Source organism: Bubalus bubalis, chromosome 13 (assembly GCF_019923935.1).
Source record: "Bubalus bubalis isolate 160015118507 breed Murrah chromosome 13, NDDB_SH_1, whole genome shotgun sequence".
NCBI lineage: Eukaryota > Metazoa > Chordata > Mammalia > Artiodactyla > Bovidae > Bubalus > Bubalus bubalis.
Genome location: NC_059169.1, coordinates 33,021,238 through 33,033,920, shown reverse-complemented (window position 1 = coordinate 33,033,920; position 12,683 = coordinate 33,021,238).

Here is a 12,683-nt window from a genome sequence, read left to right as displayed (position 1 = left end):
TAAAAACGGACAACTATTTTTCCAAATGGGAACTCAAATAGGAAATATATAATTTACAATGCTGCTATATACATTTGCATTCCTGGAAATGGTATTGATTGGAATTTATTTTTTCATTTTCATATCTTTCTTTCTACTGTGTATGCTTAGTCGCTCAGTTATGTTTGATTGTTTGCAACCCCATGGAATATAGCCAACCAGGCTCCTCTGTCTTCCAACCCCATGGAATATAGCCGACCAGGCTCCTCTGTCTTCCATTATTCATTTTCAGTAAAATAGTGACAAAAATATTTTCTTCTACTCCTAGTTCCTATTTTCCCAGGTTCAGCTATCTTTTTTCTAAAACCATATTTTTGTTTAGAAAGTCTGTAGATGTTGTCCCTTTTTTACTTTAGAGCTCTTCTTTCTAATTTCTCTGAATGACTATGGGCCTTTTCCCTAGAGCAGATTAATCATAATAATTTACTATATTGTTTCTATAGGGATAGTATCCACACATATATTCTAAAAGGTGCTGAAATTTTCTTACTAGTTCAAATTAAACAATGTATTGTTTTGTTTTGCTTTGAAGCGTTCCCTGACTTGATCCGTCCTTCTTTCTGTTGCTCTCCCTAGTGTCTGTGTCTGTTGTTTATTCCCATTAATTATGGATTATATACACTTTTTCCCTGAGTAAAAATACTGTATTCCTATTGTGGTAATACAACGTCTATTGTAGAGTACCATGAACACTGATGTGTAATACTATATATTATACTGTTGGAATTAGTGACCCAGAGTACTTGCAAGCTGCTTATGCATGCTATAAATTATTTATAATACTACACACTGTAAAGAATGGAGCATGTACTAGCCAGTTAATATATTAATTTGGCTTGAGCACTTAAGTGTTTCATAGACATGAAATATCAATATTTATTTTCAAAGGCACAGTAGATAGAGAGGTTTCCATTTTGTATCTAAGAGAAGAGTCTGGGCATAGTCCATGAAGAAGCCATTCTGTAAAATTCACACCCACAGATGTACTATCTATATGCTTTCACACTGATATTCCTTGTGACCTTCTCACTGCCAAGATTTCAAGAGACTATATTCTTTCACAATTTTCAGAAATTGTATTAATTAGACTTTTCCATAATCTTTATTTATGGGAACTGTACTGAATGATTAATATGATTAGTGTATTTAGAATAATAATGGTAAGTGAAAAGTATCCTTAGAAAACTATTGCTTTCTTTTAGAAGGGAAGAGTATATATCATATAATCTGAAAGGTATTTTTTGTTTGTTTCTGTAGGTTTCTTAACAGATTCATTGAGGTTACAATTGATATTTTAAAAATTTCACATACTAAGGTATACAATTTGGTGATTTGGGATATATATATATATATATATATATATATATATATATATATATATAAAGAGAGAGAGAGAGAGAAAGAGAGAGAGAGAGAGAGAGAGATTCGTGATGCCAACACCACAAACTAGGTAATAAACATATCCAGCACCTCTGAGAGGCTTCCCAGGTGAGACTAGTGGTAAACAGTGTCAATGCAGGAGATGTAGGAGATGTGGCTTTGATCTCTGGGTCAGTAAGATTCCCTGGAGAAGGGTATGGGAACCCACTCCAGTATTCTTGCCTGGAGAATCCCATGGACAGAGGAGCCTGGTGGGCTATAGTCCACGGGGTCACAAAGAGTCAGACACGACTGAAGAGACTTAGCATGCATGCATCACCTCTGAAAATTTTCTCATGTCCCTTTGATATTTCTGTTTATTTTTTGCTTATTTGCTGCTTTTGGTTTTGTTTTGTTGTCAGAACACTTACCATGAGATCTACCTTTAAATTTTATTTTTAAGATACAACTTTAAAAACAAGAGCTGTGTATATTTAAGTTTTACAAATAATGTTATTCATATACTTAATTGAACAATTACTATATTCAAGTTAATTAACACATCTTCCCATATACATTTTTAGGTTTTTAAGTGCACAAAATCATATATATATATAAAGAGAAAGAGCGGGGGGGGGGGGGGGAGGGAGAGAGAGACTCAGAATACTTTATTAAATGGGAATCATTTAACTAATTTAATATATTTTAATTCCCTTTTGCAGGGAATTAAAAATTTACAGGATTGGTAGGTGTAGCAAATATGTGGGCTTAAACATATTTTGGATTCCAGGCACATCCAGAGCCATATTAAAGCATATAAATAAGATCACCTAGGAAGCTACTATAGACAGAGAGTAAAAGAAGCACATGGATTGAATCCTGACTACTTAAAGATTTTAAAGGGGAAGAAGATCCAGCAAAGAAAACAGAGGCAAAACATCCATTGAGTTAGCATGGGGAGCAGGAGTATATGCTGTCCAAAAGTCAAGTGAAGAACATTTTTCAAGATGAAGAGAAAAATAAAAAGAACTGAGAAATAGCCATTGAATTTGAAATAATGAAATTCATTGATGACCTTAGAAAATATGGTCCGTTTATGTTTTAGAGTCAAAAGACTGACTATATGGACTCAAGGGATAAAGAAAAAGTGGTTACAAAAGTTGAGAATATAGACAATGCTGAAGATTGTAGAGAGTAGCTTGAAGTGGATAGAATTGTATATACATATTAGAATATATAGAAGTTTATGGAATACAATTTTGCCTATAAACATAGTTGCTGCTATATATTCACTTTGTTAATTAAAAGTTTCAATTTATAGGAAAAATGAAAACATTCTTATGTAATATTTAACTGATAGAAGTCATTATGATTAGGGAAGTTATAGAATCAATCTTTATAAGTATGCTACAAGTTTATTCATTGATATCCATAAATGGTTATCTATCAATAATCAAGGACCATTAATTTGGCATGCATATAGGGATTTATTGTCAACCAATAAATAGAAAATGTGCTTCCCTGATAGTTCAGTTGGTAAAGAATCCACCGGCAATGCAGGAGACCCTGGTTCAATTCCTGGGTTGGGAAGATCTGCTGGAGAAGGGATAGGCTGCCCACTCCAGTATTCTTGGAATTCCTTATGGCTCAGCTGGTAAAGAATCTGCCTGCAAGGCAAGAGACCTGGGTTCAATCCCTTTGTTGGGAAGCTCCCCTGGAGAAGGGAAAGGCTACCCACTCCAGTATTCTGGCCTGGAGTATTCCATGGACTGTATAGTCCATGGGGTTGCAAAGAGTCGGACATGACTAAGCCACTTTCACTTTCAAATGGAAAATACAGAACAAACGGGAAAAGTTCAGACTATATATATATATATTATGTGTTAGTCACTCAGTCGTGTCCGACTTTTTGTGACCCCATGGACTGTAGCCTGCCAGGCTTCTCTGTCCATGGAATTCTACAGGCAAGAATACTGGAGTGGATTGCCATTCCCTCCTCCAGAGAAACTTCCCAACCCAGGGATCGAACCCTGGTCTCCTTCCTCACAGGCATATTCTTTACCATTTAAGCTACAGGGAAGTCCGTGTCTCTCTCTCTCTCTCTCTCCCCCACCTCTCTCCCTCTCTCTCTCTCTCTCTGTCTATATATATATATATATATATATATATAACATATATACATACATATATATATATAAATATTCTGTTCCTAGGTAGTAGATATAAGTTTCACTAATAATTTATTTCCATGACAACAGAAAAATACAAGGCATAAAATAAACACCCAGAGAGTATAATTCACCTCAAGAAATATATGTAGTGAAACTTCCAAAATTTCAATTGCACTGACTTTATTTTCATGTTGTAGCCATAACATCATATTTTGCACTGATTTAAACTGGATCATATATTTATTAGAGTATTTTAAAATGATTTATTGATTAACTGAATGTGCTTTTATATTACATCATAATATCACACACAGAACATAAATCAGGACATGACTTAACTGTATTTTTCTCACAGGGTTATGTTCTTTGAATAATTCTGAAAAGTACATTTTCTTTTCTGACAGGGAATAGTATTATTTTATTGCAGAGGGGAAAAAGGCTTACTTTGAGAAAGACAAACATCTGGGAATTCTACTGTAAAGATGTATGAATCATTGCAGTTTACCACTATAACATCCCTTACTTTATGTAACAATGGTTACCTAAATAGCTATGGTAAATTAGAGGTCAGATAAACCCAGTCACAGTAGAAGCTATTTCACATTCAAGAAGAAATGTATGACAAAAATAAAAATTAGTTCACAAAGATCAGAAATTTATGTTGCTGTTTTGAATCATATATTTTTATTTCTGATTAAATAATTATTGTCAAAGACTCATATCGTATCCTGAAATTTTAAAATTTCTTTAATGATTAGTTGTCTTTCTTGAATGATTAGCTTCATTTTACAGTACTTTTGTGAATAAACTCATCAAAGAAAAAAATTACCATTTTAACTTTAAGTACTGAATGGATAAACACTGAAATAAAAAAAAATTACCTAAATATAAAAACATACTTTGGTCACCTATTATTTGCAAAGTCCTTAAGTAAGTTGACCTTGAAGTGACATTACAGAGAACAGTATACTACATCCTTAATGATAAAAATATTATAATTTGATGATGCCTTAATATGAGTACACTCATATGAGGAGACTCTAAGGGCAAAATAATCTATTTTGTATAGCAGAGTGTGATGGAAAGAACAAGTGATATCACATGATTGGAGGCTTAGGTAAAATAAAGTGATATTGGAAAAATGTCTATAATCATAAAAATATAAAGATAGATATATTCAACCAAAAAAAAAAATCACATAAGAAAATAAATTTCAAGAAGGCCAAGGGCAAATAAAATAGGAATGGTATTATTGGATGCAACACAAAATATAAGTATAGAGGCAGAAAGATATAGCACATTGGAAAGTTAAATTGATCTGCCTCAAATAACTATCATACAAGTTCTTCTGATGCTCAGATGATTGCTACTGAATTTTGGGGGAGCATGGGGGAGGATATGCATTTTCTCTGTTTTAGTTCTTACTGCCCAAAATATTAAACTATTTCACCCCTGAATTCCCATATAAAGCTAAAACAATTCCAAGAGAATACTTCTAGTGTATATTCCTAGTAAACTATTCTTCAAATTGTTATTCTTATTCTGCCTTTTGTGTTTTCCTGACATTCCTCATGTTCTATTAGATTGAATTTAGCAAGATGTTATAGGTTTTTAAGGTAACTAAGGTATTAAGAAAAGATATACCTAACTGTTCATGCAGTTGAAAAAACAGTGTGTAAAAACTACTACTAAAATTTAAAATTTAGATGAATATAGTAAACTTGAAGAACACTATTATTTAACATGTCTGTTTCAAAAATGAATGGAATGAAAATTCCCATAATCAGGAAGAAATGGAATGGGACTTTTAAAAATTTCAGTTGATAAAAGACAAGACACAGATGTCTTTAAAGGTAAAAACATATAATATAAAAGCAGATTATCTCAAAGATTCATAAATTGTTATACATGTAGGGGAAAAGATTTTTCAGGAAAAAGGTATAAATTGTCAATGACATGATGAAGCAGATATTGTAGACAAAATATTAGAAAAACAAAATCAATAAGTTATAAAAGTTTAGCATATATGGATCAATTTGTTTTGCTAGAGAATTTTGTTTTCCTTACTGTACAATACTACCAGAAGCTGTAGTTTTGATTATATAAATATATGCCCTGTACTTTTCTATCATGACACTGTCTGAGCTTGCAGAGTAAATGGTAAGTGTATCTGAAAGAAATTCTTACATCAGTGTGACCAGCAATAATGAAACTATACTAGTTAGAGACTATCGAGCACATGAATATTTATGGAGGTGAGATATTTTTCACCAAGGGTATTTCAGATATGTGATATTTTTTTCTGTTTTAAGTATGAGAAATAGTGTCTTTCTTATTATAACCTGAAAATTTTTTTGATAATTTGCTCCTCTGGTTAAAAAGCTAGTGACTAGTCACTTGGATTTCTATGATTTCTATTACAGAAGCATCAGAGAAAAAATTACTTAAAAAGAATTAAAATTATAATTATATTATATATTTCCATATATTGTTATCTGACAGAAAATAATACATTTTAATTTGTGTATTTTCTATATTTGCTTCAGTTTTTAAATGTACATCTTTAATATTATTATGGCTTTTAAATTAAAAACAGCTCACAAAATCCAAGACAGAGAAGAGGAATAGAGACTGAAAAAAAGTGTTTAAAAGGCAAGTAACATTTTTCAAAGGTTTATTTATAAGCAATAATGTGATGGTAACTGTTTAATAATCTTCTCTAGAGGAAAAGAACAAACATTGATCCATGGCATTTGCAACTCCCATGATTAAAAATACCCCTAACAAACTGAATTTCAAGCAATCAACACAAAATTAGCTGGCTCCCAGAATTTTCAAATATTTAACAATGGTCTTTGATATGCACTTGTATGACTCAGCTCTAACATAACTTTTAGAATCCACATGTACTTTTTAATAAAATTATATTAAGTTCAGTTCAGTTCACTTCACTTCAATCGCTCAGTAGTGTCCGACTCTTTGTGACCCCATGAATTGCAGCACGCCAGGCCTCCCTGTCCATTATCAACTCAGAGTTGACCCAAACTCATGTGCATGAGTCGGTGATGCCGTCCAGCCATCTCATCCTCTGTTCTCCCCTTCTCCTCCTGCCCCTAATCCCTCCCAGCATCAGGGTCTTTCCCAATGAGTCAACTCTTCACATGAGGTGGCCAAAGTATTGGAGTTTCAGCCTCAGCATCAGTCCTTCCAATGAACACCCACGACTGATCTCCTTTAAAATGGACTGGTTGGACCTCCTTGCAGTCCAAGGGACTCTCAAGAGTCTTCTCCAACACCACAGTACAAAAGCATCAATTCTTCGGCGCTCAGCCTTCTTCATAGTCCAACTCTCACATCCATACATGACCACTGGGAAAACCATAGCCTTGACTAGATGGACCTTTGTTGGCAAAGTAATATCTCTGTTTTTTAATATGCTATCTAGGTTGGTCATAACTTTCTTTCCAAGGAGTAAGTGTCTTTTAATTTCATGACTGCAGTCACTGAATAAGTATACATACTTAATATAATAATGTTCATAGGGTTCTCAGTATTAACCCCATGAACAGTATTATATTAAGTATGTATACTTAATTCAGCACTATAATCTCAGTACATATATAAAGTATATTAAAGTTAGTGCACTCAAAAAACCAGGGAATCGGAGGGAGGAGCCAAGATGGCGGAGGAGTAGGACGGGGAGAACACTTTCTCCCCCACAAATTCATCAAAAGAGCATTTAAACGTCGAGTAAATTCCACAAAACAACTTCTGAATGCCGGCAGAGGACATCAGGCACCCAGAAAAGCAGCCCAACTCTTCGAAAGGAGGTAGGAAAAAATATAAAAGACAAAAAAAGAGACAAAAGAGGGAGGGACGGAGTTCCGTCCCGGGAAGGGAGTCTTAAAAAGAGAGAAGTTTCCAAACACCAGGAAACCCTCTCACTGCCGAATCTGTGCCGAGCTTTGGAAGCACAGAGGGCAACATAAAAGGGAGGGGGAAAAAAAAAAATAAACAATTAAAAATCGCGGATTGTGAGCCCTACGGTAACTCCCCCAGCGGAGAAGCAGCGCAGACGCCTGCACACGCCATTAGCAAGCGGGGGCTAGGCAGGGAAGTGCGGCGCGGGCTGTGTCCCTTAGAGTAAGAATCGGGCCGAATGTCCTGAGCGCTATCTGAGCGAAATAATTTGGGCTAGCAAACCAGACTGTGGGATATCTACCACGCGAAAAGCCAGCCCTAACCTAAGACACCGCCAGGCCCGCGCACAGAACAAAGGACTGAACAGATATAGCCGGCTGCAGACCTTCCCCCTCCGGTGACAGGCAGCCAGAGCCGGAAGGGGGACATCGCAGCCCCAGAGAGACACTATCTATAAAACTGTAAGCAGGCTTCTTTGCTAACTAAAACTTCTTGGGGGTCTGGACGGTCAACATCTGCCTGAGAAGGTGCGCCGGTTTTACACCCAGATAACCGAGTGGCGGGGAGGCGATAAGTCGCAGCATTGGCGCCCGCCAAACACCTCATCACCTGAGCTGCTCGGATCTGGGAAGAACACAAAACGCAGGCCCAACCGAGTCTGCGCCTCTGAGGACTACCCGAGTGCCTGAACCTGAGCGGCTTGGACCTGGGAGCTCAGCCCAGGGCCGGCCTCTGATTGTTCCCGGCGGAACAACCTAGAGCCCAAGCAGTGTGGGCAGGGAGGCTACACGCGCCGTGAGCGGGGGCAGACCCAGTGTGGCTGAGGCACTGCGAGCGCACGCCAGTGATATCTGTTTGCAGCATCCCTCCCTCCCTCCCCACAGCGCGGCTGAACAAGTGAGCCTAAATTAAAAAAAAAAAAAAAAAAAAAAAATAGTGTCCTCAACCATCCCCTTTGTGTCAGGGCGGGAACCAGACACTGAAGAGACCAGCAAACAGAAGAAGCTATAACAGAGGGAAACGCCTTGGAAGCTACAGGCCATAGATTAAAACCCTGTGGTTACTACGGATTACATAGGAAGGGGCCTATAGATCTTGAGAAATATAAGTCGGACCAAGGAACTGCCAAAAATGAACTGAACCCACAATACTCACAACAAAACCAGAGAAAGACCTAGATATATTTTTACTATTTTTACGATCAATCTTTCTTTCTTTCTTTTTTTTTTAATTAAAAAAAAATTTTTTTTAAGTCCTCTATTGTCCTTTAATTTTCACTTTTATAACTATTACTTTGCCAAAAAAAAAAAAGACCCTATTTTTTTTTTCTTCTTCAGCAAACTTCATATATATATTTTATAATTTTTTGACCGTGTTTTTTTTTTTTTCTTTTTTCTTTTTCTTCTTTTCTTTAACATTGTATTTTTGAAATTCCAAACTCTACTCTAGATTTTTAATTTTAGCCTTTTGATATATGTTATCAATTTTGTACCTATAGTTTTTTTCATAATTTCTGTGACTTTTTTTTTTCCTCTGTTTCTTTCTCTTCTTCTTTTATATAACATCGTATATCTGCAATTCCAAACTCTACTCAAGATTTTTAATTTATGCTTTTTGGTATTTGATATCAATTTTGTACCTGTATTTTCTTTATAATTTTTGCGACATTGTTTTTGTTGGTTTGTTTGTTTTCTCTCTTTATTTTTCTTCTTCTTCTTCTTTTTTTTTTTTTAACGTTGTATTTTTGAAATTCCAAACTCTACTCTAGATTTTTAATTTTTGCTTTTTGGTATTAGTTATCAATTTTGTACCTGTAGTTTCTTTATTACTTTCACGACCTTGTTTGTTTTTCTTTGTTCGTTTTTTCTCTCTTTCTTTTCCTTCTTCTTTTCATTAACATCGCATTTTTGAAATTCCAAACTCTACTCTAGATTTCTAATTTTTGTTTTTATGTATTTGTTACCAATTTTATACCTTTAAGAACCCAATCTTCAGGACCCATTTTTCACTAGTGTACGAGATTACTGGCTTGACTGCTCTCTCTCCCTTTGGACTCTCCATTTTCTCCACCAGGTCACATGTATCGACTCCCTAACCCCTCTCTACTCTACCCAACTCTGTGAATTTCTGTGTGTTCCAGACGGTGGAGAACACTTAAGGAACTGATTACTGGCTGGATCTGTCTCCCTCCTTTTCATTTCCCCCTTTTATCCTTCTGGCCACCTCTGTCTCCTGCCTCCTTCTTCTCTTCCCTGTATAACTCCGTGAACATCTCTGAGCAGTCCAGTTGTGGAGTGCACATAAGGAAGTGACTACTGGCTAGCCCACTCTCTCCACTGTTGATTCCACCTCATCTCATTTGGGTCACCTCTAACTCCCTCCTCCGTCTTCTCTTCTCCATGTAACGCTGTGAACCTCTCTGAGTGACCCTCACAGTAGAGAAACTTTTCATCTTTAACGTAGATGTTTTATCAGTGGTGCTGTATAGAAGGAGAAGTTTTGGAACTACTGTAAAATTAAGACCGATAACTGGAAGTAGGAGGCTTAAGTCCAAACCCTGACTCCAGGGAACTCCTGACTCCAAGGAACATTAATTGACAGGAGCTCATCAAACGCCTCCATACCGACACTGAAACCAAGCACCACACAAGGGCCAACAAGTTCCAGGGAAAGACATAACAAGAAAATTCTCCAGCAACAAAGGAACACAGCCCTGAGCTTCAAGATACAGGCTGCCCAAAGTCACCCCAAAACCATAGACATCTCATAACTCATTACTGGACATTTCATTACACTCCAGAGAGAAGAAATACAGCTCCATCCACCAGAACATCGACACAAGCTTCCCTAACCAGGAAACCTTGACAAGCCACCTGTACAAACCCACACACAGCGAGGAAACGCCACAATAAAGAGAACTCCACAAACTGCCAGAATACAGAAAGGACACCCCAAACTCAGCAACTTAAACAAGATGAAGAGACAGAGGAATACCCAGCAGATAAAGGAACAGGATAAATGCCCACCAAACCAAACAAAAGAGGAAGAGATAGGGAATCTACCTGATAAAGAATTCCGAATAATGATAGTGAAATTGATCCAAAATCTTGAAATTAAAATGGAATCACAGATAAATAGCCTGGAGGCAAGGATTGAGAAGATGCAAGAAAGGTTTAACAAGGACTTAGAAGAAATAAAAAAGAGTCAATATATAATGAATAATGCAATAAGTGAAATTAAAAACACTCTGGAGGCAACAAATAGTAGAATAACAGAGGCAGAAGATAGGATTAGTGAATTAGAAGATAGAATGGTAGAAATAAATGAATCAGAGAGGATAAAAGAAAAACGAATTAAAAGAAATGAGGACAATCTCAGAGACCTCCAGGACAATATTAAACGCTACAACATTCGAATCATAGGGATCCCAGAAGAAGAAGACAAAAAGAAAGACCATGAGAAAATACTTGAGGAGATAATAGTTGAAAACTTCCCTAAAATGGGGAAGGAAATAATCACCCAAGTCCAAGAAACCCAGAGAGTCCCAAACAGGATAAACCCAAGGCGAAACACCCCAAGACACATAGTAATCAAATTAACAAAGATCAAACACAAAGAACAAATATTAAAAGCAGCAAGGGAAAAACAACAAATAACACACAAGGGAATTCCCATAAGGATAACAGCTGATCTTTCAATAGAAACTCTTCAAGCCAGGAGGGAATGGCAAGACATACTTAAAATGATGAAAGAAAATAACCTACAGCCCAGATTATTGTACCCAGTAAGGATCTCATTCAAGTATGAAGGAGAAATCAAAAGCTTTTCAGACAAGCAAAAGCTGAGAGAATTCTGCACCACCAAACCAGCTCTCCAACAAATACTAAAGGATATTCTCTAGACAGGAAACACAAAAATGGTGTATAAATTCGAACCCAAAACAATAAAGTAAATGGCAACGGGGTCATACTTATCAGTAATTACCTTAAACGTAAATGGGTTGAATGCCCCAACCAAAAGACAAAGACTGGCTGAATGGATACAAAAACAAGACCCCTGCATATGTTGTCTACAAGAGACCCACCTCAAAACAGGGGACACATACAGACTGAAAGTGAAGGGCTGGAAAAAGATTTTCCATGTGAATAGGGACCAAAAGAAAGCAGGAGTAGCAATACTCATATCAGACAAAATAGACTTTAAAACAAAGACTGTGAAAAGAGACAAAGATGGTCACTACATAATGATCAAAGGATCAATCCAAGAAGAAGATATAACAATTATAAATATATATGCACCCAACACGGGAGCACCGCAGTATGTAAGACAAATGCTAACAAGTATGAAAGGAGAAATTAACAATAACACAATAATAGTGGGAGACTTTAATACCCCACTCACACCTATGGATAGATCAACTAAACAGAAAATTAACAAGGAAACACAAACTTTAAACGATACAATAGACCAGTTAGACCTAATTGATATCTATAGGACATTTCATCCCAAAACAATGAATTTCACCTTCTTCTCAAGCGCACATGGAACCTTCTCCAGGATAGATCACATCCTGGGCCATAAAGCTAGCCTTGGTAAATTCAAAAAAATTGAAATCATTCCAAGCATCTTTTCTGACCACAATGCAGTAAGATTAGATCTCAATTACAGGAGAAAAACTATTAAAAAATCCAACATATGGAGGCTGAACAACACGCTGCTGAATAACCAACAAATCACAGAAGAAATCAAAAAAGAAATCAAAATTTGCATAGAAACGAATGAAAATGAAAACACAACAACCCAAAACCTGTGGGACACGGTAAAAGCAGTCCTAAGGGGAAAGTTCATAGCAATACAGGCACACCTCAAGAAACAAGAAAAAAGTCAAATAAATAACCTAACTCTACACCTAAAGCAACTAGAAAAGGAAGAAATGAAGAACCCCAGGGTTAGTAGAAGGAAAGAAATCTTAAAAATTAGAGCAGAAATAAATGCAAAAGAAACAAAAGAGACCATAGCAAAAATCAACAAAACCAAAAGCTGGTTCTTTGAAAGGATAAATAAAATTGACAAACCATTAGCCAGACTCATCAAGAAACAAAGGGAGAAAAATCAAATCAATAAAATTAGAAATGAAAATGGAGAGATCACAACAGACAACACAGAAATACAAAGGATCATAAGAGACTACTA